Source organism: Agelaius tricolor, unplaced genomic scaffold, assembly GCF_023055355.1.
Source record: "Agelaius tricolor isolate 1412-34295 unplaced genomic scaffold, bAgeTri1.0.p SCAF_74, whole genome shotgun sequence".
Taxonomy (NCBI): domain Eukaryota; kingdom Metazoa; phylum Chordata; class Aves; order Passeriformes; family Icteridae; genus Agelaius; species Agelaius tricolor.
Genome location: NW_027269334.1, coordinates 694,636 through 719,568, shown reverse-complemented (window position 1 = coordinate 719,568; position 24,933 = coordinate 694,636). Strand labels below are relative to the sequence as shown.

General features: G+C 40.9%; 1 protein-coding gene and 1 long non-coding RNA gene across 4 annotated transcripts in view; one reads left to right on the top strand and one right to left on the bottom strand.

Moving 5' to 3' along the window:
- Nucleotides 1–24,933, top strand: part of NTF3 (neurotrophin 3) — a 47,786-nt gene that overhangs the window by 5,603 nt on the left and 17,250 nt on the right. The gene's annotated exons all lie outside the window — the stretch shown is intronic.
- The window catches only part of LOC139585345 (uncharacterized), a 31,804-nt gene continuing 30,816 nt past the window's right edge, over nucleotides 23,946–24,933 (bottom strand). For all 3 annotated transcript variants that reach the window (XR_011677043.1, XR_011677044.1, XR_011677042.1), the window contains one exon: nucleotides 23,946–24,775. This is a non-coding gene — a long non-coding RNA (uncharacterized lncRNA). The remainder of the gene's footprint in view (nucleotides 24,776–24,933) is intronic.

Below are 24,933 nucleotides of genomic sequence, written 5' to 3'. Positions count from 1 at the left end.
TGCTGGGAGTGAACTTCCCAGCATGGCAGGCTGTGGGTGGAGGGAATGGTGAAGCAGTTGTCCATGAGGGGGAGATGCAGTCTCAGACACTGGGATTCAGATGGGCTGATACCACACAGCCTGCTCAGCCCACTGCCACCAGTGCTCCCCTGACCTCTGACCACTCTGCTCCCTGCACTAGGAAAATCAAAATCAAACAGTGGCATCAACCTGTCATCTGGCTGAGAAAAGAGAAAGGGATCGATGGGTTGTGGCAGGAAAGGGAACAAAGCAAGAGTGAACAATCTGTGCTCAGTGTGGAGAATATGGGGCATTTGTGCCTGACTGCATCCTTTGCAGCCATGACACAGCCATAGAAATCTGCTTGTAAGGGGCTGGAACATCTGGTTATCCATGCAGATGTTTGACTGGCCATGTGTGTGTGTGTCTCCTGGTGGTGTCCAGGAGCAGCCAGTTGGAAGGGCTGATGGAGGGGGATGGCCTCTGTTGCTGTGTGGGAGAGTCTTCATGCATCTGTCAGTGAGGGATGGGGGGATCAGTCACTTTCTGAGGGGACAGATGGATGTGTGTGTGAAGAGAGAAGTGCTAAGGGTGGATATGGAGTAGTTTCAAGGTTGTGAAATGAGTGCTAGGAGCAACATCCACAGCTATGCTCCTGATTGTATCACAAGCCTTAAGTCCATAGGGGAAGGGGAGTCCTCTACAGGAAACCTCGAGGGAGATTGCACTTCCCAAGGAACTAAAAAAACCTCACTCAAGCATGCTGTTCAGTTCAGAGCCTCCTTCTCTCCTTCACACACTACAAACAAGCCAGGAAAGGTAGCCTTTTCCTTCAGAGCAGCAAGCACTTGAAAGATCACAGCAGGACCATATACTCCTCCCTCTCTGATCTTTCCCTGCCTCCGTCTCCTCTCCACTTCTTCACACACATGAGGAAGAGTCTTTTCCAGCTTGGCCTCTGGGTTTGTGTGTGGAATTCCCACCTGAGGGACTGCGTGACCGAGCTGCCGCGTCAGGGAAGGCTGCATGTCTGTGCATGTCGAAACAGAATTTGCTGGTTGTCATCTCAGGCCCAGAGAAGGAGCCTGGTGGCTGCATTTCAAGGCACACAGGAAGGATGATAGGCTGTTCCACGTTTCCATCAGGCAGAGCAGGAGTCACAGCTTCTGTAGTCATGAAAATCCACTCATTCTGTGGAGCAAAGTCCACTTATCTGTTAAATAACTTATCTGCGTTATCTGTTAAAAAAACCTACACCAGAGGTGATAAAAACACTCTGGAAGGATTGCAACCCATAGGGTAAGATTTGCATCAACTTCTCCAACATTTCCAATGTGCATGTTGCCCATAATGGAACCACAGCAATAAATGTGCTTCTTCTCAGTTGCTCTTTCATACATTCCAGAAATAAATTCCTGTATTTTGAGTCTGACCCTTCTATAGATTTTACATGTTTAATCATACAGTAGCTGAGTTAGCATGCAAGAATCTAGTTAATTCAAAAATATATATTTCTAGGCATTGCCTTAAAAAAATTCAACCATGTTTGCCAAAAATCTGAATCTATACAGTCAGAGGTAACTCGCAGGGAATTGTAGAGCTGCAGAAGGAAGAAGTATTTTGTATCTACATGAATTCAGGTTGTGAGTGTGACATTTAAGCCCAACCACTTCTTTTGAAAAGCTCTGTGGTTAGACAAGTTTGAATACAACATCCTCTCTGGTGAATTCTGCCTCACCCAGGAGATAGACACAGTTGCAAGACAAAATCAGCTTCTGTCCTCTCCAGAGATGGGATTTGGGCAGTATTTGGTTTCTGCTCCAAACCAAGATGAGATACTTTTAGCCTTTAGGTCCAAATATAGACCTCATAAATCTGATGGAGACCAGAGTTGTTAAGAGGGAGGCATCATTTCATGTGCTGAGGGGCCTTTCCTGGATTTGTACATTTAAAAGTTAAAAAATATTTACCTACTTCAGTGTTTTCAGCTCCTGTGAGAGGTAAAACGATATCCTCCACTCATTTCTCAAACAATTTGCACAGTCAGATTTTACATGACTGGCTTTCCAAATGGATGTTGCAGATAACTACATAACATTAAAAAAATCTTCCTAAAAAGATGTTTTTTCTTTGCCGTTTATCCATATTTGCCTGTTGTCCCACTTAGATCCCCTAACATCATGACCAACTTTCCTTCTTTGTTACTGTTTGCTAAAGATATCCCTCATATATTTTACTTAAGCTGTCCTTTGTTTAAGCTCATTCTTTTCTTACAGGGTTAATATGATTTTTTTTTCCTCTAAGCATTTCTTTGAATTTCTTAATAATGTTTTTTCAGTTTTCTGACTTCCCCCAATTTCATCCCAAACTTTGTGGCACTAAGGCATTCAGGAATAAAAGTGATGTTCTAAAACCAGGAGACCCCTTTCCTCTATTTGCCTGCCTTCTGCTATCACACTGACTTTTTGCACTCACTATTTTTCTCTTTTGTGTCTCCCTTCTACTGCAAAATAACTTCAGTCTAATAAATCCAGCATTAATTCCTTGTTTAAATCATGACTAATTTTTGGTATTATACCTTTCCAACTTTCTCCCTAACATTTAATTCACTTGCTCTGAATTGATTTTTCCTAGACATATTATCTTAGGCCTTTCTCCTCTGAATCTGGTATTTTCTGCATTTTTCTAACAAACCTCTGTCCTTCTATGTAGCACTTTCTTCTATCCTTTCCATTCTTTCTATCCATTTGCAGCCTGTTCCTTCTCCCATTTCATGTTTCTTCAGCTCTACTCTTTAACACTTTCAGATTGAGGTGATTTTTGAGGTCACTTCCAACCCAAACCATTCTATGTTTCTATGATTTCTACAGAGTAAAACTCTTTATGATGGAGATGAAACCATCTCATCATATAGGGATACCTTTAGAAAATACTGCCTCAATATGTCTTTCTTCCTAGATATGCTCCAGATGTAACTAGAACAAAGTATTAATTTGTTTATACAAAATATATACAAAATGTATGCATTAATTAATCTGGGTAGAGACTTTTTTCCTGCTCAGAGAAAATGTCTGTGTTCAAACTGCCTTTCTGTGTTCCTGTGCTGTTCAAACTGCCTTTTTAAGTCTTTAAATCAGGAAATATGTTTAGTTTTCCTGTTGAAAGACAAACCATCACAAGCTCTGAGAAAAGAGAAACAATCTAAATACTGCTGCAAGAGGAGTTTGGGGAGGAGTTGTTGTTGTTGTTGTTGTTGTTTTACTAAAACAAAATGAAAATCAACAAAAGCTTCATGGAGTTAAATGTTGCCCTGATAAGCTAAAGCTGCTTTTCACATGTGCTAGGATAGGGAGTGGTCTCCCTTGGAAAAGTTTGAGTTTTGCGGAAACAGAAATGGTTTAAAATCCAGTGATTTTTTTTCCTGTCTTTCTTCTAGTAGGAAACCTTCCTGTCAATTTTTTTCCCCAGAGGTTCTCATTTGCTTCATTCCTCTGAAATAAAAGCTGATTAATTTTCAACATCATCTGTTTTTTGAACCACTGTTATCAAATCTTATTGATTTAGTTGTCCTTTGATGAGTTCATTTTTTTACCTCAATCTTTCTTTGTACCTCTGGTTCAGACTCTGCCTTTCCTGACTCTGGTTTGACACCAGCACTTCCACTGATTCCAATGCATTTCTAATTAACACAGGATCAGGGCAAACATGGAAAAAACCCACCTGACTGCAGGTCAAATCCTCTTCTCAGTTGCACCCAGGAAATCTTACTAATATTTGTGAGGCTGTTACTTTGAATTTGTGTCTTGGGGTTTGTTTTTGGGGATTTTTTTAACCATGAATGCATATCCAAAGCATTTTAGTATGTTGAGCCATAGAAATCAGAGAAGGGGAGAGAATATGCCTATATTTGATAAGTGGTATTTTGATGGGAAAAATTGCAACAAATACCTTTTTTTTGTTGTTGTTGGAATTTGTCAGTTGCTCAGAGACCAAGCATTCCCCACTTGTTCTAATAAATCTCAACTAAGTCTCTGTGGACACCAAAGTTTAAAAACCTTTCAGGCTTCTCCCTTGCTCAAAACCCTGTGTCCTTGTTGACTCATCCACCAGCCATCCACAGACTAGGGAATTGGTACTTGGAGCTACAAGAACAAAGCCAGTGAAGCACATTAACCTAGAGAAAACAAGGGCATGATGCTTCTACCTCACAGGGGACTCTTGGGCTCAGGAGGCAAAGAGAAATTCCTCAGAACTGGAGAATTAAATCCAACAAAATTCATCTCTAGTTCAGTCTAATATCTCCTAATACGGTCTGTCTCTCTAAGATCTCAGCCAGCCAGATAGAATATTCTTCAAAGCTCTGTCATGTCTAATTTTAAATTCATCAAATGACTGGGCTTGTACCACTCCACTTAAAATTTTCATACCATCCCCCATCCAGCTTGAGTGCCATTCATTACTACAGGATTGAGTGCTTTCCCATGGACAAGTTGTTAGCAACAACACAGTCCTGGGTGGCAGTAGGACAGCTGGCAAGAGACCATTTTAGACAAGCGGTTTGGCTTCAATGTTATTTTTTCTTTAGTTAAATTCTAGCGATTACCTTTTTGTGATGGCATTCCTTGAGGAAAAAGTGAAAATAAAACGCGTCATTGTTGAAAGTAACAGAAATATTTTATATAAATAGCCTGTTCTTGGAGAACAGCTCTGTCTCAAAAGAAAGGTTGCACTGGTGAGGCCACACCTGAGTCCTGGGCCCAATTTTGGGGCCCTCACTACAAGAAAGACATTGAGGGGCTGGAGCATGTCCAGAGAAGGGAATGGAGCTGCAGAAGGGTCTGGAGCACCAGGAAGGGCTGAGGGAGCTGGGGGGGGGGGAGGCTCAGCCTGGAGAAAAGGAGGCTCAGGGGGGCCCTTCTGGCTCTGCACAACTCCCTGACAGGAGGGGACAGCTGGGAGGGATTGGGCTCTGCTCCCAGGGAACAAGGGACAGGATGAGAGGAAATTGTCTCAAGCTGTGCCAGGGGAGGTTCAGGTTGGACATCAGGAGGAAATTCTTAATGGAAAAGGTGGTCATGCCCAGAGAGGTGGTGAATCCCCATCCCTGGAGGTCTCCAAGGGACAATTGGACCTGTCACTCGGTGGTCTAGACTGGGTGACAAGGTGGTGTTTGGTCACAGGCTGGACTCAGTGTGGATGATCTGGAGGTTTTTTCCAACCTCAATAATCTTGCGGTTCTCTGAAAAGCTCAGTACCATCTCCTCAAGATGGTGGGTATGTCTGTATCCTGGCAGCAACCTGGACAGTGTTCCAGGAGGTAACTCCATACAAATTACCAGGCTTGCACCTTCTCTCATGGAGAGTCTCCAGATTCTCCAATCTATTAGCAAAACTGCACCAGGATAATCAACCTTATTTCTACTTGGATAGCAGTGCAAAGCTCTCCAGGGACACCCAAAGACACCCTGCAGGCTGCTGTTAAGACATCCTGCTGTGTAAAGCAGCTCTCTCGTGGAGCAGCAGAGACAGCAGTGTATGAGCCAGCAAACCTCCAGGGTGAGCACAGAGGACAGTCCCTTGCTCTGCCAGGTCAATGTAAACACCCTGAGGCTCCTCTCAGGTATCCAGACTGCTTGGTGAGGCACATGAACCAAGCTACAGCCTTTTTCCAGCTGCTTTTAGGCCAATATGATCCTTTAGGATGACTGGAATCAGAAATCTTCCTGGTCTTCTACAGGAAACACAGAATGGTTTGGGTTGGAAGGGACCTTAAAAATCATCCAATTCCACCCCCCTGCCATGGGCAGGGACATCTTCCACTAGCCCAGCTTGCTCAGAGCCCCATCCAGCCTGGCCTTGGGCACTTCCAGGGACAGGGCAGCCACAACTTCTCTGGGCAACCTGTGCCAGGGCCTAACCAACCTCACAGGGAACAATTTCTTCCTAATATCTAACCTACATTTCCCTTTTCAGTTTGAAGTCATTCTCCCTTGCCCTGTCACTACAGCTCCTGATGAAAAGTCCCGCTCCAGCTTCCCTGTATCCCCTTCAAATACTGGAAGGTTCTGTGAGGTCTCCACACCCTTCTCCTCCCTAGACTGAACAGCTCCAGCTTTCCCAGCCTGTCTCCATAGGCAAAGTGCTCCAGTCCTCTTATCAACTTTGTGGCCTCCTCTAGACTTGCTCCAACAGTTCCATGTCCTTCTTCTGTTGGGGGCACCAGAACTGGATGCAAAATTCCAGGTGGGATCTTACCAGAGCAGAGTACAGATGGGCACCACAACCTTCCTTCAGCCAGGTCCGTACATTCAATTATTTTCATTTTTATTCATAAACATTCTAAATATGTATGGCTATTTAGGGAGATTTGTTTATTCCAATTGCTTTCTGAATCTTCTTCTGATAAATTATTTTTTTGAGCAATACATGGAAACTTATAAACTACAAAGAAGCATCTAAAATTATTTTCTGGTTACCTGGCAGATTACCATTGATGGATTTCATTATGGGTTTTTTCCATCTTTTCCCATCCATAAGCTTCTATTTTCCTCTTGCTGAATATTCTTGAACAGCCAGTTGCTAACTCTGGAGATAACTAACTTAACAGAGGCCTAATTCTGACCCCACTTACATGGAAGAATGTAAGCCCCAGGGAATAAGTTCATCTTGAGGGAGTGAAAATTTAGACCAGAGTCAAGACCTGAGAAGTCAACAGAGAAACTATTGCCAATAGCCAGGGGAATGACAGTGGTTCTGTCTGCAAAAAAATTTAAAAAAGGTTTTCTTAATGTAGGAACAGTTTTCCAACTGTAAACTAGCAAAGCTTTCTCCTAAATTCTGCTCTGACCTGTCAAAAATTATCTAATCACAGTCTGATACTGTTCTTGCTTGCTTGTTTGCTTCCTTGCTTGTTTTCTCCTCTCTTTTTACAAGAAGGTGTTGGTGTGGTGAGTCCAGCTCTCTCAATTTTTCTATCCATGAAATTCTCATCCAGATGAATTATGTCAGACCAAATCTGAAAAATGAAACTTGGCATCCTACCTTTGATCTGAGGCAAATAATCGTAGGTCATTGCCAGCCTTCCGCAGGAATGTGGTCCAGAGCAAAGGACTTGAAAAGAACCTCAGAGATACTTCTAAAAGCCATAAAATGTTTTAGCAATTTTGGGTTTTCCTCCCTTTTCCTTACTGAAAAGGAACAGATGGGAACAGAAGTAAACTCTGCCATCTGGAAAGACTGAAGGATCAGTATGAAAAGAGCCAGGTGTCAAGTTTGTTCATCACCAGCCCAGTTTTGTCAATTATCAACATCAAAACCTTGTCTCAACAAAGACTGAATTACACTAAGGATGAATGATTTTGCAAAGCCATTTTTTCTGTATCTTTTTGCACCTAATTGTTCAGCTACCTTGAAAACTCCAGTTCTGAACAGAAAAAGGAAAGAGATTAATTTGAAGTTTTACTTCTTATGCCACAGGAAATTGTCTGCCTTGGTCTTTCCTACCTTCCAATCACATTGCAATCTGGATTCCACTTAAAGTACATTAACTCTGTCAAATCCTTTTAAAACTATGCTAAATTGAATTTATATATAGGTAATTTGGACCTTGTTCTTATAACAGTTTGAAATGGAAATGTAGCACCTTTGGATGGGAAATCTGAAGCACAGAAATCATTATAGTAATGTTTGATCTCTGGAGAGTGTCTGAATCACTGAATTTTTTGCTTTAAATATTGGAAATTATAATTTCCATAATGTGTAAATATAATTTATATATATATATATATATATATATCTGCACTAACTGTACGCAGAATAAGACTGAAGATGCCTTGCTCTTTCTTTGAGTAGATTTTCTTTTTTTAATTATGTTTTATTTACATTTCATTTATGAGATTTCACAGCACCTTGGTTTTAATCTTATTAATTGGCTATTCTGCTTTGGGGTTTATATTGAGGGACATTTGAGCAAATAATTTCCCATCTGCATATCAAGGAGACTGATAATACAGTACCCAAAAAATACAAATAGGGCACCTGGAGTGATAGAGCAAGGGGAAATGGCTTCACACTGAAAAGGAAAATGTAGGTTGGATATAAGGAAGAAATTGTTCCTTGTGAGGGTGATGAGACCCTGGGACAGGCTGCCCAGAGAAGCTGTGGCTGTCCCATTCCTGGAAGTGTCCAAGGCCAGGTTGGATGGGGCTCTGAGCAAGCTGGGCTAGTGGAAGGTGTCTCTGCCCATGGCAGGGGGGTAGAATGGATCATCTTCAGGGTCCCTTCCCTTCCAATCCAAATAATTCTGTGGTTCTGTGACTCTCATATATATACATACATACAAACATACAGACATATATATGTGTGTGTGTGTGTGTGTGTGTGTATAAAGTTGTCCAAGAGTTCCAATCAATTTTTTTTTTCTTCAGACATGGACACAGACTGAGTCTCTTGGTAAATACCCTCAGCCTTCATTTGACATCTTTTGCAGAATTTTGCTTCTTTTTTGCAAAACTTCTTCTTTTTTTGCAAAGTCGTTCCAAAAGCTGGAGCTGCATAAACTGGTACTGTTTTTCCACTCATAATGCAATCCTTGATGCTTCTTTTAAAAGTTGGCTCTGATTGCCTTTTGTCAAATTTTGCCTGTAGTCTTCAATTATCTCCTGTGCCTGCATATTCCTATGAGTTTTTGGTTTGGTAACCTTGTCAGCTGTGATTGTCTTCTGTTTTTCCTCCAAAACATGCAATTTGTTTTGCTTCTGCTGTGCAACTTGGCAATTTTTCCTCTTTTTTATCTCTCTAAATATAAATCAGGAGTTTGAAGTATTCTTTTTTTTCCCTTCAGTTTGATGTCTCTGTACCCCAGCATCATCTGAGTAGATGACGTCCACAAGCTCCTCTGAAAATTCCTGAAAAAGATTTCAATATGTTGTGTAAAAAAAGGTTTCTCCCAAATTTTTTTCATCTTTATATAATGCTGATACCTTTCAAAATTTCTTTACCACTGTCTTTCTCTTCTTCTCCTGATACCATGATAATTAAATAAATCTATGACCTCGGACCAAGCCCCCAAAACCAAGCCCCCAGTTATTGCTGCTTATGTAATTTTTCAATGCATTCCTTATTTTTGTGAGAAGGCAAATTCTTGTTTGAATCCCGTCTGTTTGACTTCAGGAAAGGTTGGGCTCCTTGAGGACCTTTGGCATTTCTATTTTCTCATCATCATCTTTCTTCTCTTCATGCTTTACATATGATCTTCTTTTGCTCATTTTTCTCCTTCTATAATGCACTGTTCCTTGGTGAGGGTTAGACAGAACTACAACAACAACAAAAAAAAGGAATTAAGGGAACCCTGCATTCCTCTTTCAAAAAGACTGAAAGTGAAACCATCCTTAATGGTTAAAATCAAGGTTGGATTTTTTTTTCAAAGTTCTTTTGGGGCACAGAAAAAGAATTATTTTATCAGACTACTGCTCTGCATCTCCGTCTACTTAATCAGATGATGATTTAACAGTTTTTTTTACTTGCGTTCCCATTTCATGAAAGACTTTTAATACCTCTGACCCTTGCTAAGTTCTCTCCTCGATGTTTGTACAGATTTAGTACAATGTGTCTTCACCTATGAATTCCTTCTTCACAATCAAAACTGTGTCAACATTTCTTCAAACTTGCTTCTTTTGCTCTTGACAATATCTAATTTCCTTGCAATAAAAGTTTTTCTTTATGTAAAAAATAATTATTAAAAACCCCGCAACAAGGAAAAAAGCCCAAACTTTAATCTACAGCCTAAAATGTGAATTTAAAGCAAGTTAAAAGGAAGGGATGTGAAAGATCATCTTGTCCCAACCCTCTACCATGGGCAGGGACACCTTCTGCTATCACAGGTTGCTCAGAGCCCCATCCAGCCTGGCCTGGAACACTGCCAGGGATGGGGCAGCCACAGCTGCTCTGGCCAACCTGTGCCAGGGCCTCACCACCCTCACAGGGAAGAATTTTTTTGTAATATCCAGTCTAAACCTGCTCTCTGTCAGTGTGAAGCCATTCCCCCTTGTCCTGTCACTCCAGGCCCTTGTCAAGAGTCTCTCTCCATCTTTCTGGTAGGCTCCTGCAGGTCCTGGAAGGCCACAATGAAGTTACTTCTCCAGGCTGAACAACCCCCAGTTCTAAAGCAATAACCACATGGCTAAAGAATATTTCTGTTCCAAAAAATATTTTCATATCTATTTTCTTATCATACCTAGTTTTTAACATTTATTTAGAAGCAACTGGGAGCCAGACCAGACTGTCTCTATGACAGGGAATTCTGGAAGAGCAGACACATCTTATTTATTTAAAATTTTGTGTCTTCTGATGGTTACTTGCCCTAAAATAATTTGAAGACAACTTTCCTTTCTATTTCAGAAGGAAGATCAATCTGTTGTCCAGTTTAATTTTATTTATTGCATGTTGCAGTGAGGGAAGCACTTTTTCACAGTGTAAACCTGTGATCTTCAGTGCTGACAGCCCAGTTTGTAGAGTCCTTCTACTCAGTGCCTCTGTAAACCCAGCAAACTCAAAGGTTTATAGTTAGGCCTTGATACCGGAAAAGAAATGCAATTATCTGAGTTGCTGATCAGTTCAGCTGTTTCAGAGGGATCAGCAGTCCCTCAGAGTTAAAATCATGCTATTGGAGAAGAGTGGGACCAAAGCTTCCACGCTCCTTCACCCACAACAAGCTGAAACTTGCACTTGCATGGAGCTTTAAGTGAGTAAATTCCTTTCCTCAGCTGGTTGTAGAAGGGTGTGCATCTGAAAAATGCAGCCCTTCTCACTGGGCATGGCTATATAGGGCTTCCCCCCCCCTCTCCCCCGGAAAATGTCCTGCGTTTTTATCAGGTGAGAATCTTCAAGTCATGCACAGAAGATACCAGGTGACTGACAGCTAGAGTTCACCACAGAAAAATCCCTTAAAATTCTTTAAAAATAATTGGACCAGCTTTACCATGTGTGTTTGAATTGCCTGGTTGTACTAGGAACAACTCACCGGGATATGTGTTTTCATTTTGAACCCCATTTTGAACCCTTGCTCTGAAAATATCTCGGGGTGGGAATTTGTCAGGCAGTGGTCTGCCTGTGTCGCAATGAAATCACACCCAAACCAGTTTGAATGAATGCTCTAAGGAAAATTTCTTGAGCTGTAATTAGTAATGCATTGCTAGAACCCAGGTACTGCATATTTAAATACTCCTCCACTGGCTCTTATTAGTAATACATTGCTAAAGCCCAGCACAGCCCTCTGACATCCATTCAGTTGTTTATTCACACATTCATTCCCTTTTTCTTCTGTTTTGGGGAGCAACTAGATTTCTTTATATTTTTCCATTTATACACTCAGCTCTTGGGGTATACGCTGATTTCCTCCGATGAACAGAACATTTCTGAGGGATTTCAGTTGAAACAAACTTCATTTTTCATGGAGCAGGTGCAAAGTCATGTTTTGGCCACTGTCTCCAAAGCATCACAATATAAATTTTGTGGACACATTGATACAGACTACCTTTTTATTTACACATAAATTTCTTTTATGTTGACCTATGGAGTTTCAGCTTATAAGTGATGCATCTGCTTAAAACAATAAATAAGTACAATTTGAGAGAATAGAAATATTTTTTCATTAACAAAAAAAAAAAGAAAACCCACATTTTGCTAGTGGTCAGTCCCCATTTTTGGTTTGCTTTCCATAATCACTCCTTCAAGCTCATGAAGGAATGAGGGAATTTTAAGGGAATTTTGGACTTTGATCTGAGGGTGGTTATTGTAAATTTGTAAAAATAAGTATGGGGACATCTTGGAAGTGGAGGGACTTGGAGAGGATGGGACAAACCCATCCTCTTAGCAGTACAGCCTGACATTTTGGGATATCCAGCCAAGCAAGGAATAAGGTGATCAGGACCAAGCACCAAAAGAGGCACGTGGCAAAACTGCTCCCCTTTTCTAAGAGGGGACCCTGCAGATCTTTGAGGATGCAGTAATCTTTGCTGGCAGCAGCTATTAGGAGCTCCAAGAAGAGGGAAAGGAGGATGAAGGGTTGTGAAAACAGGCTCCAAAGTGTCTTGCTGTGACTCTGACCAAGTGCTTACAACAAACTGTCCAGGAGTAAGTTCCAGCTCAAAAAAAGCAGTCGCTCTGTGGGGGTTATTGCATGTCTGCCTGAATAACAAACACACTGGGGTGGTGGCAGGGCTGTCATAATTCACTTAAAACTAGTTCTCAAAGCTGAATTTCACCCTTACAGAGAGCCAGCTTCAAGCTCTTCTTCCTCTTAGGGCCTATTTTTCCGAGAGCTCAGCCTCAGTTCAGCCTATTCCCCAGTCTTGTAACAGAGTGAGCTTCAGACAGAAGGAAAAAGGGGAATGCACTGAATATTTTAATATTTTTGACATATTCATTCAGTTCCCTACACCTTAATGCTCTGCATTGATCCACTGATATCTGGGCCATGTGTGGTGATGCCAGCAGTTTCTAAATTTGTGCAAATACCCATGAAACATGACTTGTTATGCATAGCTTGGCAGTTCAGTGTGGAGAGTCTGCCAAAAGGAGACAGAGCCTTATCAGAAGGAGACAGGAAATTCTCAAGCAAATTTGGAAGTTGACTTTTGAGTTAGGAGTGTTGACAGACGCAGATCCCTCTGTCTGGCAATTATCAATTCTTCTTCTCTTAACTACAGGCAAAATCCAAGTACCTTGAATTTTGACTGAACAGGAGGTGTGCCCAAGACCTGCTCCTCCAGAGCCATTCTATTTTTGCAGTTCTGGTTCCGACCTCAGTCCAAATGTGCAAGGGTCACATTTCCCTGCTCCAGAGATCTCAGAACAGCTTCTGTTGCTTATTAAGATTTCCACCCAAACATGGCAGAAGTTTCTAAGCATGTCTGACAAAACTATGGCATTTTCAAAATGTGAATGCAACATTTAATCTGGGTTTAAAACCTTGCCTAGGAAATGTGAGAGGTGCTTCTGCAAGTCAGTAGGTTGATTCCCTGTCAGGTGTGTGTGGGTTTTTTTCTTTTTCTCAGCCATACATCACTTGGCTCTGCCAAATACCTACATAACTGTGATCAGCTCTCTCCAGGAGAATGCTCATCTCTTTGTTTTAGTGTCTTGTAGGATGGCTTCAGCACCAGACAATACATTCAGACACTGGTAGGAGTAGGATCGGACACAAGGTGAATGACAAATTTTCTTGAAGTGGAAAACTTGCTTGATTTTCCGCTAAATTATTCTGTCCCTATTGGCAGTTTGCTATTTCCACAGACTTGGCTCATAAATATTGGATGTCTGCCTAGCTGGGAAATTGCATTTCCATTTTCAACACCTGCTATGTGCTAGACTTCTATGAGAGCGCTTAGCTGATACTCTGCAAAGAGGGGGAGCTTACAGTTAGTGTTTTTACCTGTTAGTGTTTTTAAAATGTGCTCAATTCTTACCCCAGTTTTACTTTTCCAAGGAAACTCCAGTTTCCTATGAATTATGAAGTATTGGTGAGATTTCTTACCAGATTTTTTGCTGTTCTTACACCAACATATCTCATGCAGACATAGAAGATTCCGTGCTCTTCCCTTATAAACCCAGGCTTGGATATTCCTGACTGATATCTCCCTCCACAAACAGCTTTCGCAGAGTGTTTGTTAAGGAGTGTTTAAGCAGAGGCAATGTTTGTATTTCATGGCACCGTATGTATAGAGGCCACAGAGAATTCAGCAGCTCCACTGAGGTGTTGTGCAAACAGAGGATATTTATGATAATTGTAATTATACACGGTTGCATAGAATTATTCAGGGAAGCTCGGAAACCATCGTTGCATATTTTGTTTACCAGATCTCAATAACTATTTTAGTTAGATAGACAGGCTCAGGGCTAAATGCATTCCCTGACAGGCAGGCAAACCTAGATTTCTGCCTGTACATAGCACGGGTACAGAATCAGTGTCATATTCTGGTTTTTTCTTACACAATGAGCCATAAGTAAGCAGAAGAAGGGAAAAAGTTTAGGAAAAAGCTTAAGTCAGTTGTTTTAGTGGTAGGTTTTGGGGATTTTTTAATATCTGTTACCTTTTGCTGAGTGAGTTTGCAACGACAATGGATTCAGAAATAGGCATTAACGCAAAACTTGAAATAACATATCACAGTGTTTCTCTGCAAGTTTTGTCATCTATTGACCATAAATTTGCAAGTATATTTTTGTACATGAAGCACAATTCCCTCTCCTCCTGCAGCAGCCCTGGGAATCTCATAGAGTAAAAGATTCAGTCAAGAAAATCACACAGAATCATAAATTAAGAGATCACCATTTTCCTATTCAAAAACTCTTCCCTGTAAATAAATGTCTGTTTATCCTGTCCTCAGCAGCCTCTAGTGATGAAAACTGCATGTTTTCTAAGCAACCTGTTGCTGTTAGAAGGACACCCTCTGCCTGCCTGGTTCTTCAGCCAAGCAGTTCTTATCTCACTGCACTGTCATGTTAAGAGAGACAAAAATCTGTTCTGGCCACTTGAGATCATGGGGTTTTGGCTCATATCTTAATTTTCTCCTCACAAAACCATCACTTAGAAATCGAGGTACAAGTGCAGGTCTCATTCTGTAGCAAGCCTATATTAGTAACAGGATTTTACTGGAAAATTAAGACATGTTTGCTGAACAGGTCATTGAGGGTTTCCTGAATCTTAGGACCTCTTACTTTCAGTTGCACCATTCAGCTTCTTCTTCAGGTTGAAGCATTTGTGGTCCCTCTCCATTTTTTCCATTTTTGGTAGTGCTGGAACCAACAGCACCATGCAAAGCCTCATCTGCTGCTTCTTACAACTGCATCATGTAGGCAAGGTTCCTCCTCCATCTGGTACAACCATGAGAAATAGAAGGATAGAGTTCAAATGACTGATGAGCAAAGTGGCAGGAGATTCTTGTACTTGATGCATTTGTTGCTATAGCCTTCAAGTATGGGTTTAGCTTACAGCTGGTGGAAGAATAAAGATGAAAATGCAATTTCCTGCCTCTCATTCTGAGTAGAATACACCTGGGAGTGAACAGGACTAGGGAACACAATTGTCTGGAGTCCCTGAAATGGAGGCTGGGTGTTACATGAATTTTGCTGCTTTTCATAGGAGCACATTTATCTGCTGTGTTCTTTCCTCTGGGCTCTGCTAAAGGTTATCGCTATCCTAGCTTTTATGCTAGTTTCAGCATAAAATCATTATTCAGCAGAGATATGGAACTGAACCTTTCCTTGAAATGTCAGCATATTTACTGTCTTGCATGACATATATATATATATCATTACTGGATGTTGATAAGAACAAACAAGAAGGAAAGATTTAACAAACAACCATTATACTTAGCATGTGATTTATAGGCTTAAAATGGAGTCCATATGCTAGTGATGGGAGCCTTGTGAGCTGCATGTGCAATATTGTGCTCTGCATCAGCACTTAAAAATGAAAAATTAAACATCGGCTCCATCTACTTGGGCTACAATGAATATCTTCAGTGCTTTATGAATTACTGAGGTGTGCTTACATGCCAAACTAAAAGCAAGCTAAAAAAAAAAATCAAAAAACCAAAGACCTGCAAGAAAACTCCTCTCTCCACTTGACAAGACTTTTTGAGTCAGAGACCAACACGTGCTTATGCCATTACAGTCTGGAGAAGGCACAACAGAGCATTGCAGAGTACATGAAAATTAATTCACTAGGAAAGTCCTTTGCAGGTCATTCCTGGAAGGCAAAGAAAGTGATCTCCATGTTCAGCCCTCTCCAAATGAATCACCCAGCAGCATTTCAGAAGGTTAAGTGGTCTCAGAAGGAGGTGGAACCAATGGAAAAACTTTCCAGTGTCAGAATTTCATCTGTGACAGCTCAAACTGGGGATTTAACACATGGTAGGACTGAAGGAGAGGAGTGGAGAGTCTTCATACAAAAGGAAAGCACAGAGAGAACCTGCCTTCAGAGAAAGCAAAAAGTACTATTTCTTTTCTGCCAGTCTGAAAGCAAAGACACTAGAACTCTGTAGATCAATTCAGATGAAGTTAGTGAAGAGACTCCCAAGTATATTGGTGGATTTTGGGGTTATACTGAACTTTTGATGTTTCATGGACAGGCTGCTGGCATGTGGGTCAGAGGGATCAGGTCCTGTCCATCTTATTCCAGAAATTAGGCAAATGGTTGATGACAGACCTAGGGGTTCATATTAAAAAAAATAGGTCACGTCAAAAAAAAAAAAAAAAAAATAGGTAGGCTTTTGGGATGCTGACAATTTCCTTGCTCTCTCCCCTTTCCAAGGCCTGTGAACTGGCAGGCAGGCTCAAAGCAAGGTAAAATGTTGAGGCAGATAGGAATCAAGAACAAGCTATGCTGGCTAGTGCTTGGGGAGACAAGAAGCATCACTGAGATGGAGTGTTTACAGAAAAAATCCCACAGCTCATATTTGTATTATGCATTTATAAATTCCTGGAACTCAATTTTATAGGGCTTTTGATTAATGGCTGTGCTGCAATTCAGCTCCAAGCCTATTGAACTTACTGTACTGGAACTGAGCAAGACGTGCACAAGCCAAATATGAGCACTACTACTGGACTGTGATTTAAAGATGGTTATTTGCTCAAAGGCATTGCTGGGGTGGCTCTGCTTATTGTACACGTAGAGATCAAAGTCAAAGCAGGGCCCCTCAGCAGCCTTCTTAAAATCAGAGTCAGGGATGTGGTTGTCTCAGATACCTCCACAGTAGAAGAGCTGAAGAACAATGAAAAATGCTTGTGATTTCCCCAACACCTTTACAGCAAAGCAGGTGCAGAGGTTGTTGATGCATGGATTATGCAGTAATCAGCAGATTTATCTCTGCTGATTAATGCAGAGCTTGTTGATATATGGATGGATTCTTCTAATTATATATTTATGTCACTTTCATCACAGTATCTTCCAGGAGCATGGCCAAGTACTTCATTTCCTTGTGCTGGTCATGCATGCCAAGTGTTCCCACAGAGTGGTATTTGACATTAGTGCTGTTTCTCCCACACTTCAAAGAAGACATCTGTGGTTATGGCTGGCAAATGCCAACTTAATTGTTGATTATCATGGTAATGTAGTCAAAGCAGTCTCATTCTGCTGAGGTGGGAGTCACTTCATTAAATACAATCCTTATGGCTATTAGGGTTTGTGAGACGAAACGGGATGCCTCTAATTTATTGGTGTGCCAACTGGAGTCAAATGAAGGCAATGTGAAAAAACAACAACAACAACAAAAAACCCCACCTAAAACTGGATGAGAAACCTGAAGATTTGCCAGCATAGAGAGAAACTTCTACAGACCACAGCATGGCCTGTGGTCTTCCCAGACAGTTCAGCTTTCAACTGCAAGGTGGCATCAGTTTAGAAGGTGAAATATCAATTTAATCCCAGAGCTGGGATGTGGGAACAGAATCCTTGGCATATTTCACCCAGCCTCCTCAAATCACTTCTAGCAGGAAATAAAACAAAATATTTATAATCATTGTTGATAATGCAAATCTTTAGAAATATGAGGTGACCTTTGAAAACATAGGATCCAGGCAATTAAATCTATTCCACCTCTCTTCTTTCTGAGTGTAGCATAAGTTTGAAGCTCCATGTCTCTTCTTCCATGCACTGTATAACAACAACAACAAAAAGGAGCCCACTCACCCCAACACACAGAGTAAATCCTGGAAAACTGAATTTTCAGGTAAAATTAATACTGGAAAATTGTTTCTAAGGAAGAGTTTCTGCTCTAGGGATTTGGCTTTGTGTTTATAAAAACAAGAAACAGTTGCAATGATGCTGGCTTACTAAACAGTCCCAAACCAAAGAAAAATATTAGGAGGTATAAAGTCACTGAAATTAATTTAATTACACTTATGCAGTGTAATGGGCTTAATATGAAGACAAACTTAGTCTGATTTTAATGAAATTGTCACTAGTTCTTATGACTTGCACTCAGATGAACGTCCTTTATTTTTAAATATAAGTATTATACATAGGTAATTATAATTACCTATGTATAATACTCATATTTAACAATAAAGGCAGAATTACATCCATTTTTTTTATTGGGTTCCTTCATTACTCATCCTCAATTAACTTCATTTTTTCTTAGCTCTTCCTATTTTATTCAAGCTTTGCAAAGCATAGTGGTTATGATTTCCTACTCAGGGCAGTATTTTGAAAGATAAACTGTGTGGAGCAACTCACATGTTTCCTTTCAAAGAAAACTTTAATTCATGTCTGTTGAAGTCCTTGCTTCCAGATGGTTCAAATATAAAGTAGCGTTTTTCTTGCCGTGCCACACTGTGATGGTTCAGTCATAACCAGGGGCTGTCAAGCAAATGGGACCCTGATATGTTATTTCAGAGGTCCCTGCTGCACGATAAGTGCCAAGTGGGTCAGCCACCAGTCAGACACTGCAGCAGACAGTCAAGCTCCAATAGGAGTGACAGACAGTCATAAAGTTGCCATTTTCATGGGAGAATTCTGGTTAAAAAAAATATAAAAAATTACAATCCCAGTACATTAACCATGGAGGGAAAAAAAAAAGAGGTGATTTAACGAGGAAAGGAAAAGATGTTGAAAGTGTGTTCATATATCTACAGACTGTCAAGATTTTGGATTCATACACATTCTCAGGCTTTCAAAGCAGGAATGATTTGAAGTTGCCTATTTGAAAATACCAGAAGTTAGAGGTTTAGCCTGAGGAGGCAGAAGACCATTCACATTGGACAGTTCAGGTTCACAAACTGATGATCTGTGCCACCTTGAATGCCACATCTGGGCGTATTGGGGAGCAAAAGGTGGAAGAGGCACAAGCAATCTCATTCCTCACCTCCCAGAATTTAGGCGTCCTTGACACAGCGTTGAGATGAATAATGTGAAGAGATGAGAGCCCCCCTGCTTAGTCTCACTGTGGGTTTGGGGGATAAATTTCAGTCTCCAGTATATTAACATTTGGTATTACTGAAAACATGAAGGATTACGGAATGCCAGAGGGATTGTGTATTTTCATCCTGACTCATTAAGTAATTCTGAGTAAGCATTCCCAAAGGGTTCCCCAGTGTTTCTCACAGCTTTATCAGTCCAATTCCATATCTCCAAAAAGAGACAGACAGACAGACAGACTCCCACTAACTTCTCATGGAGCTGGACTGGTCCTGAAATGTGCTGCATGCAGGATAGATAGCTGTTTGCTTAGAAGCATGAAAATAGCTGAAATCATATTGAGAAAGTGCATGGAGGCTCATTAATTGGAATTATTTTTGTTTGAGTAGTATTCATTTGATTGTTCATGTTTCCGGTTGTCAGATTACAAACCAGTGATGAATAGAAAAGTCATAAAAGATTGAGAAAAACACAGGATCACAGGCTCTGATTATGTCATGCAACCTGTGTGACGGGAGAACTAGGATATTCTGCTTTTGGGATCAGTGAAACTATGACTACTTAACACTTTTCATACTAATAATTTACTTCTCTATGTCCATTTTTAGGGTGATAAGTTTCTTTTTCACTGACATACTTTAGGAACAAGATACAATTTTCATGCTTTCCTGTGTGAGTTTTTGTGAAAAAGGGAGGAGAGGACTTGCTGAAACATTGCAGTGATTCCATCCCTAACCAAGGGACTTTTTTTTTTTGCAGAACAAAATTATCAGCAAAAGGTAATTCTACATAGACTGCATGTGCTAAACCCCTTAGTGTTCCAATTTATCTCTGCAGGGAATAAAAAACTGGATTCTCTTCTTTATCAATCCCACATTCTGGGGAAGCTGCATCTTTGACAAACTATGTAGGAGCAGGACTTTTCCAGCTGGTAGATGCACTCATCCTATTAATATTCCTCAAATACCTATCCTGTCTAAAAATGTTGAATTATTTTCTAAAGCCATCAAAGAAAGAGGGCTTTAAAGTCATTGTCACTTCCCAGAGTGTTATAGAGTTCTTTGGTTATTCATTCTGAAAGCTGCAAAGGCAGCAAAGCATCTTTGTCAACTGAGGAGGTGAGCGCTTCTATCAGAGTTCAGAAATCCTTCCCATCATACTGGTTTTCCCCCTTTTTTTTTCTGGAGGGCATGATTCACTGAAAGGAACTGAACATATTTATGTTCTTTCTTGAACTAAGATCTCATCTGAGTCATCGCTGTGAGGTTTTACATGTAGGAGGGGGAGATCCACAAAAAAACTTCACTACTATGATCACCCCAAATGTTTTCACACTGATAACAGAGGGAGTCAGCACACAAGGTTTCTATGGTTACTCATGCCCATGTAAACACTTCCAGGGAGTTCAGAGGGTCACTTTTTTTTTTAACTGAAATTGCTTCTGTGTGGCCTTATGTAAAAACAAATAAGGAGCTGGAATCAAAAATTAGTGTCTGGATAAATTTTATTAGCAAAATCAGTGTTATGGTTTACAAAGACAAGGCAAAATATGTGAAAACCAGGTTAGATAGGGCTCTGAGAAACCTGGGATTGTGGAAGGTGTCCCTGCCCATGGCAGTTTGGAATGAGACGATCTAAAGGTGCCTTCCAACCCAGGAAGTTCTGTGGTTCTGTGGTACTATGATCTACTAAAACATCAGCAAAACCCACTGTTATAATCTTCCTGGAGGTGAAGGCTGAGTGGGTGCACACCTTTCTCAAGCACTGTTCAAGCTACCCACAGACCACTGATAACTGCATCAATCATGAGTCTCCTGGGAGACTCATGTCTCTGTCTGTGTCTCATAGCACCACTTGCAGCTATGTTCATGCAAACTTTTATTACAGATATTCTGCAGCTAGGGAAATAATGGCCAGCAAAAACTTTGTTTTCTCTAGTTTTTGTTTTTAGTTGTTGTAACACAGATGAGTGAAATGTGCAGTTGAGACAAATATCTGAATATATTTTTGCCCATACTTGAATATGTCTAGGGAATTTTGGATACAGAGCTATCTTCATCTCCCACAGCAGCTCCCACCACAAATATAACCTCTCAGTTTCTAAAGTAATTACAGTATCTCAGTAGTATCATTTGGATTAATTACTTTCATTCCCATTTCACAGGTAGAAAAGTAGCTTTAAAAAGCAGCATTCTTCTTTTACCTCAGAACCACTAAATGCATTCTAGTTACAAAATAAACAAATCTTTCATCTGTGCTAGTGAATCAACTTCAGCAAACATACCTCAGACTAAAATGAACATGTTTTGTCTTTACTGGTGCAACATGTAGCAGCTACATGTTCATCAGTGATGCTGCAGGACCAAAAAAAAAAAAGTTAATTTTAGCAGCATAAACAAGTCATTAATGTCTTTCCCAAACTTATACAGGCAATTCCCAGGGGAGTGAGGAGCTGAACATAGGTTAGCGACTTAACCACTGGACACTCCTTTCTGACTAGCTGACCTCTGAGGAGGTATCCTGCAAAATTTCCGAGAATTATCAGCTTTTTCTTGGTCTCAGCAGGACTCGAAGTCCTGAGCACTTGGAATTCCACAAACACAATCTGCACGATGATGAAGCCTAGTTATGACAAGACCAGGGGTGTGGGCAACATTTTTATAAATGCATTTGAAAAGCACAATTTTAAATGTATTGTACCTCATTCACTTAGTTATGGTATATTTTTAATTACTATTGCAATAACATCTGGAAGCCTCGCTCAGGATCTGGCCTCACTGCCCCCAAACTGTGTGAAACACAACTTTTCTGTGTTGTAGCGAACAAGACCCTGCAGAATTCCTCATGTAAGGGGAGAGGAAATGGGGACATGCTTCTGGCATCTGGGGCTGGCAGGCAAGCAGGATGCTGTGGGATTGTCCAATGGATATGTGTCCAGCCAGGAAAAGGGCCACAGCATAAGGCTGAAAACAAAACCCTCTCCCAAGTCTGCTTTCACACACAACCCCAGGAAGTGAAGCCAGCCAGCTGCAGGGCAGGCACATGAAACTTTTGCTCTGCAGCGTCAGTTCATCCAGCCTGCAGGTTCTCCGAGCAGGAGGTGCTGGATAAGGGCAGGAGGGTTGGCCTTCCCTGCCGGGGAAAGATGGGAGCATCACTTAGTGCTCGACATCCGATAGCGCTCGTGTCCTGGAATGAAGGAAGGCATCAGTCTCCCTCCCAAAGAGATCAGAATCCAAGAGACGAGAGTGAACACCCAGCTTAAGAAAACAGGGCCAGGGAGGGGCAAGGCTGAGGAGAGGAGGGAGTGAATTTCTGGATGGAGATGGGAACTTGATTCCCAGATATGCCCTCAGGCAGTCTATACCAGCAAACACAGCAGTAAGCTGTACTTGTAAATATATATTTTCACTTAAACTGTAAATAGTGATGACAGCTGGGAGAAGAGCAAAGATGGGTAGGAGGGAGGAGAAGAGAGATATTTTTTTTTTAATTTCTCATGAAGAAATAAAGTTGCCAATCTTAGAACTGGTGAAAATGTGTACTGGCATCAAACCAAAACTCATCTCCTGAATGATACATGCTGACAATCAAGGTTCATTGTTTTTTCACCTAATGAGATCATTTCACAAAGCATTGGAGTATTTTCAGGTTAGGGCCAGATCCTCACAGTGATACAAACCAGTGGGATGACTCAGGGCTGCTAAACTACAGAAGATCTGGCCTTCTAGGCAAAATTCTAGGCAAAAGATGCCTGGATCATCATAGAAAATGGACTTTCAAGGCCTTTAAATCCTTGTTCCTCGGATCCTGTGGATATTGTTAGATCTTACAATTCTACTGTAATTATATTATCCTTCAAGTCATGGACTTCCTAGAGAAATCATTATGAAATTCTCACTTGGTAGTAAACACACTGTACATCCCAGCCTTCTCAAATTCCTGAAAAGGTTTGGATCAGATAGAATCAATTAAATTCAAACCATTGGAAGGAAGGCCTGTTCACTGTAAACAATTAAACAATTTGTCCTTCTAAACATATTTTTGATTGTTTATTTGTTTTAAAGTTCAAGTCAAATAAGCTGTTTTGATCTGTAGAACTGAAGCCAAAATATTTTCAGATGGTCAACTTGTAAACTTTTTGACATTGACTCATGTTTTTTCTTGCCAGATTCATGGCTTTTATCTCTTTGAGACTCCCTTGGCTTCTGAGAGACTTCCTTGGCTTCTGAGTGCCAATTTTAAATAGTGGTTCAAACTCCAGTTAGATTCTTGGTACCTGAGACAAGCTCCAGTGATTTAAAGCATTTTCAAAAAATTCTAGTACAAGTAACACCAATTTCTTCTATACAATTCAAACAACACCATCTCAACTTTGCAGGGCTCTAAGAGAAAAATCTATAGTAGAGATGTAAACCTCAATTGCTCTCTGATATTTTGACTCAATTTCCTGCATTCAAAGCCTGTCCTGCTTTGCCCACCTGAGCTAAAGTGTTCGGGGACTTCTCTGGACTAAGAAAAGTACCTGCTAAACAACATGTGAATCAGGGGAAACTATGTTTTGCAACTCTTCTTTCTTCTGTTTTGCAGAGATGGCAGAGAGGAATGAACATCTTAGTATAGCTGCTCTTGGTGGAGGAGACACCAGGGGAAACTGGGGCTGTGGCAGAGGGAATGAAGGAATGAAACTGTTGTGGTCTGCACAGAGCAGAAGGCTCCAACAAAGATATGGGGCAAAATCCAGGAGTGTTTCTGCATGTCTCCATAGCCCATCTCACCTAATTCCCAGCAATTTTTGTAATATGTGAGTCTGATAGGGTGATACAGCCCATGTGTCTTTCTCTTAGTCCCTCCTAATTAACTTTTAACTTGGCCCCTGCTGAGAGAGGATCTCAAGGTGTTTCACCAGATGGCCAGAGAGAAAGGACAGAAGAGCTATTCCACCTGAGGGAAGTCCAGCCAAGGGAGAGTGTGGGGGTACCAGTCATCAGTTTTTCTGGGTCTGGATTGAAGGCACTTGAGACAGTAGTTTATGTTTGGACTCAGGTGTTTATTATTTCTTATTAGTACAACAGTCTCATTACTGTGAGTTCGGTAGCTTTTCATTAGAAGGTACAAAATGGCCAACAATCTCTTGTTACAAGGTCATTTAAAACTAAACTATCCAATTAAGAACTGACACCTAGATTATTTTCCTTTTTAACCCAATAACTGATCCCAAAGACTTTTCTTCACACTTACAAAATGCCACCCAATCCCATGAAGAAGACGGAAGAAGCATGAAGAAGAAACCCAGGATGAGAGCCTGTGCCCTCCATCTTGCTTCCATCCACAACATATTAAAAATCCCAAAACCTAAATTTCTCACCAAGTGATACACCTACACTATAATCTTTTATATAATCTATTTCACACTTTTGTGGATTCTAGTCTGTCTTGAAGTCTAGGAAACTTTCTCCATGAATGAGGGTCAAAGTCAGTGCTCCCCTGGCACCCCAGAGCAGACAGAGAAATATTCCCGGTGCCCTGGGTTTCCACAGGAGAGAATTCTGGAGCCATCGGTATCAGGCAATCCACACAGCGTAACAATTTAAGAACATCCAAACTGCTGTGGAAGTTTTGGCTGCAATTTGATTTTTTAGGAAACCAAAGAACCTAACTGCAAATCACAACACAAAACAAAATTCATTTTTGGTACTACTCAATGAAGTGCGCTGCTGCAGGAACCAGCAGGTCCAAACCTAGAAGCTTCTCTGGCCTCTGTTTGCATTGACTTCTTCCAGTCCAGCCCTGTCACGCCACAGGCCTCCTGTGCACCTCAGGCAGGTCAGCTCCTCTCTTTTGCAGAAAGATTTTCACCTGCAAAATAGGAATCGCTGGAGCACCATTCAGCCTGGTGGGAATACCATGACAGTAAATACTCTAAAAATACCAAATCACAAGTTTCCTGAAACTGAGGAGAGCAAAAGGGCTTGTCTAGAGCCACAATTCAGGCAGTTGTCTCTGCCTAAAAAGCT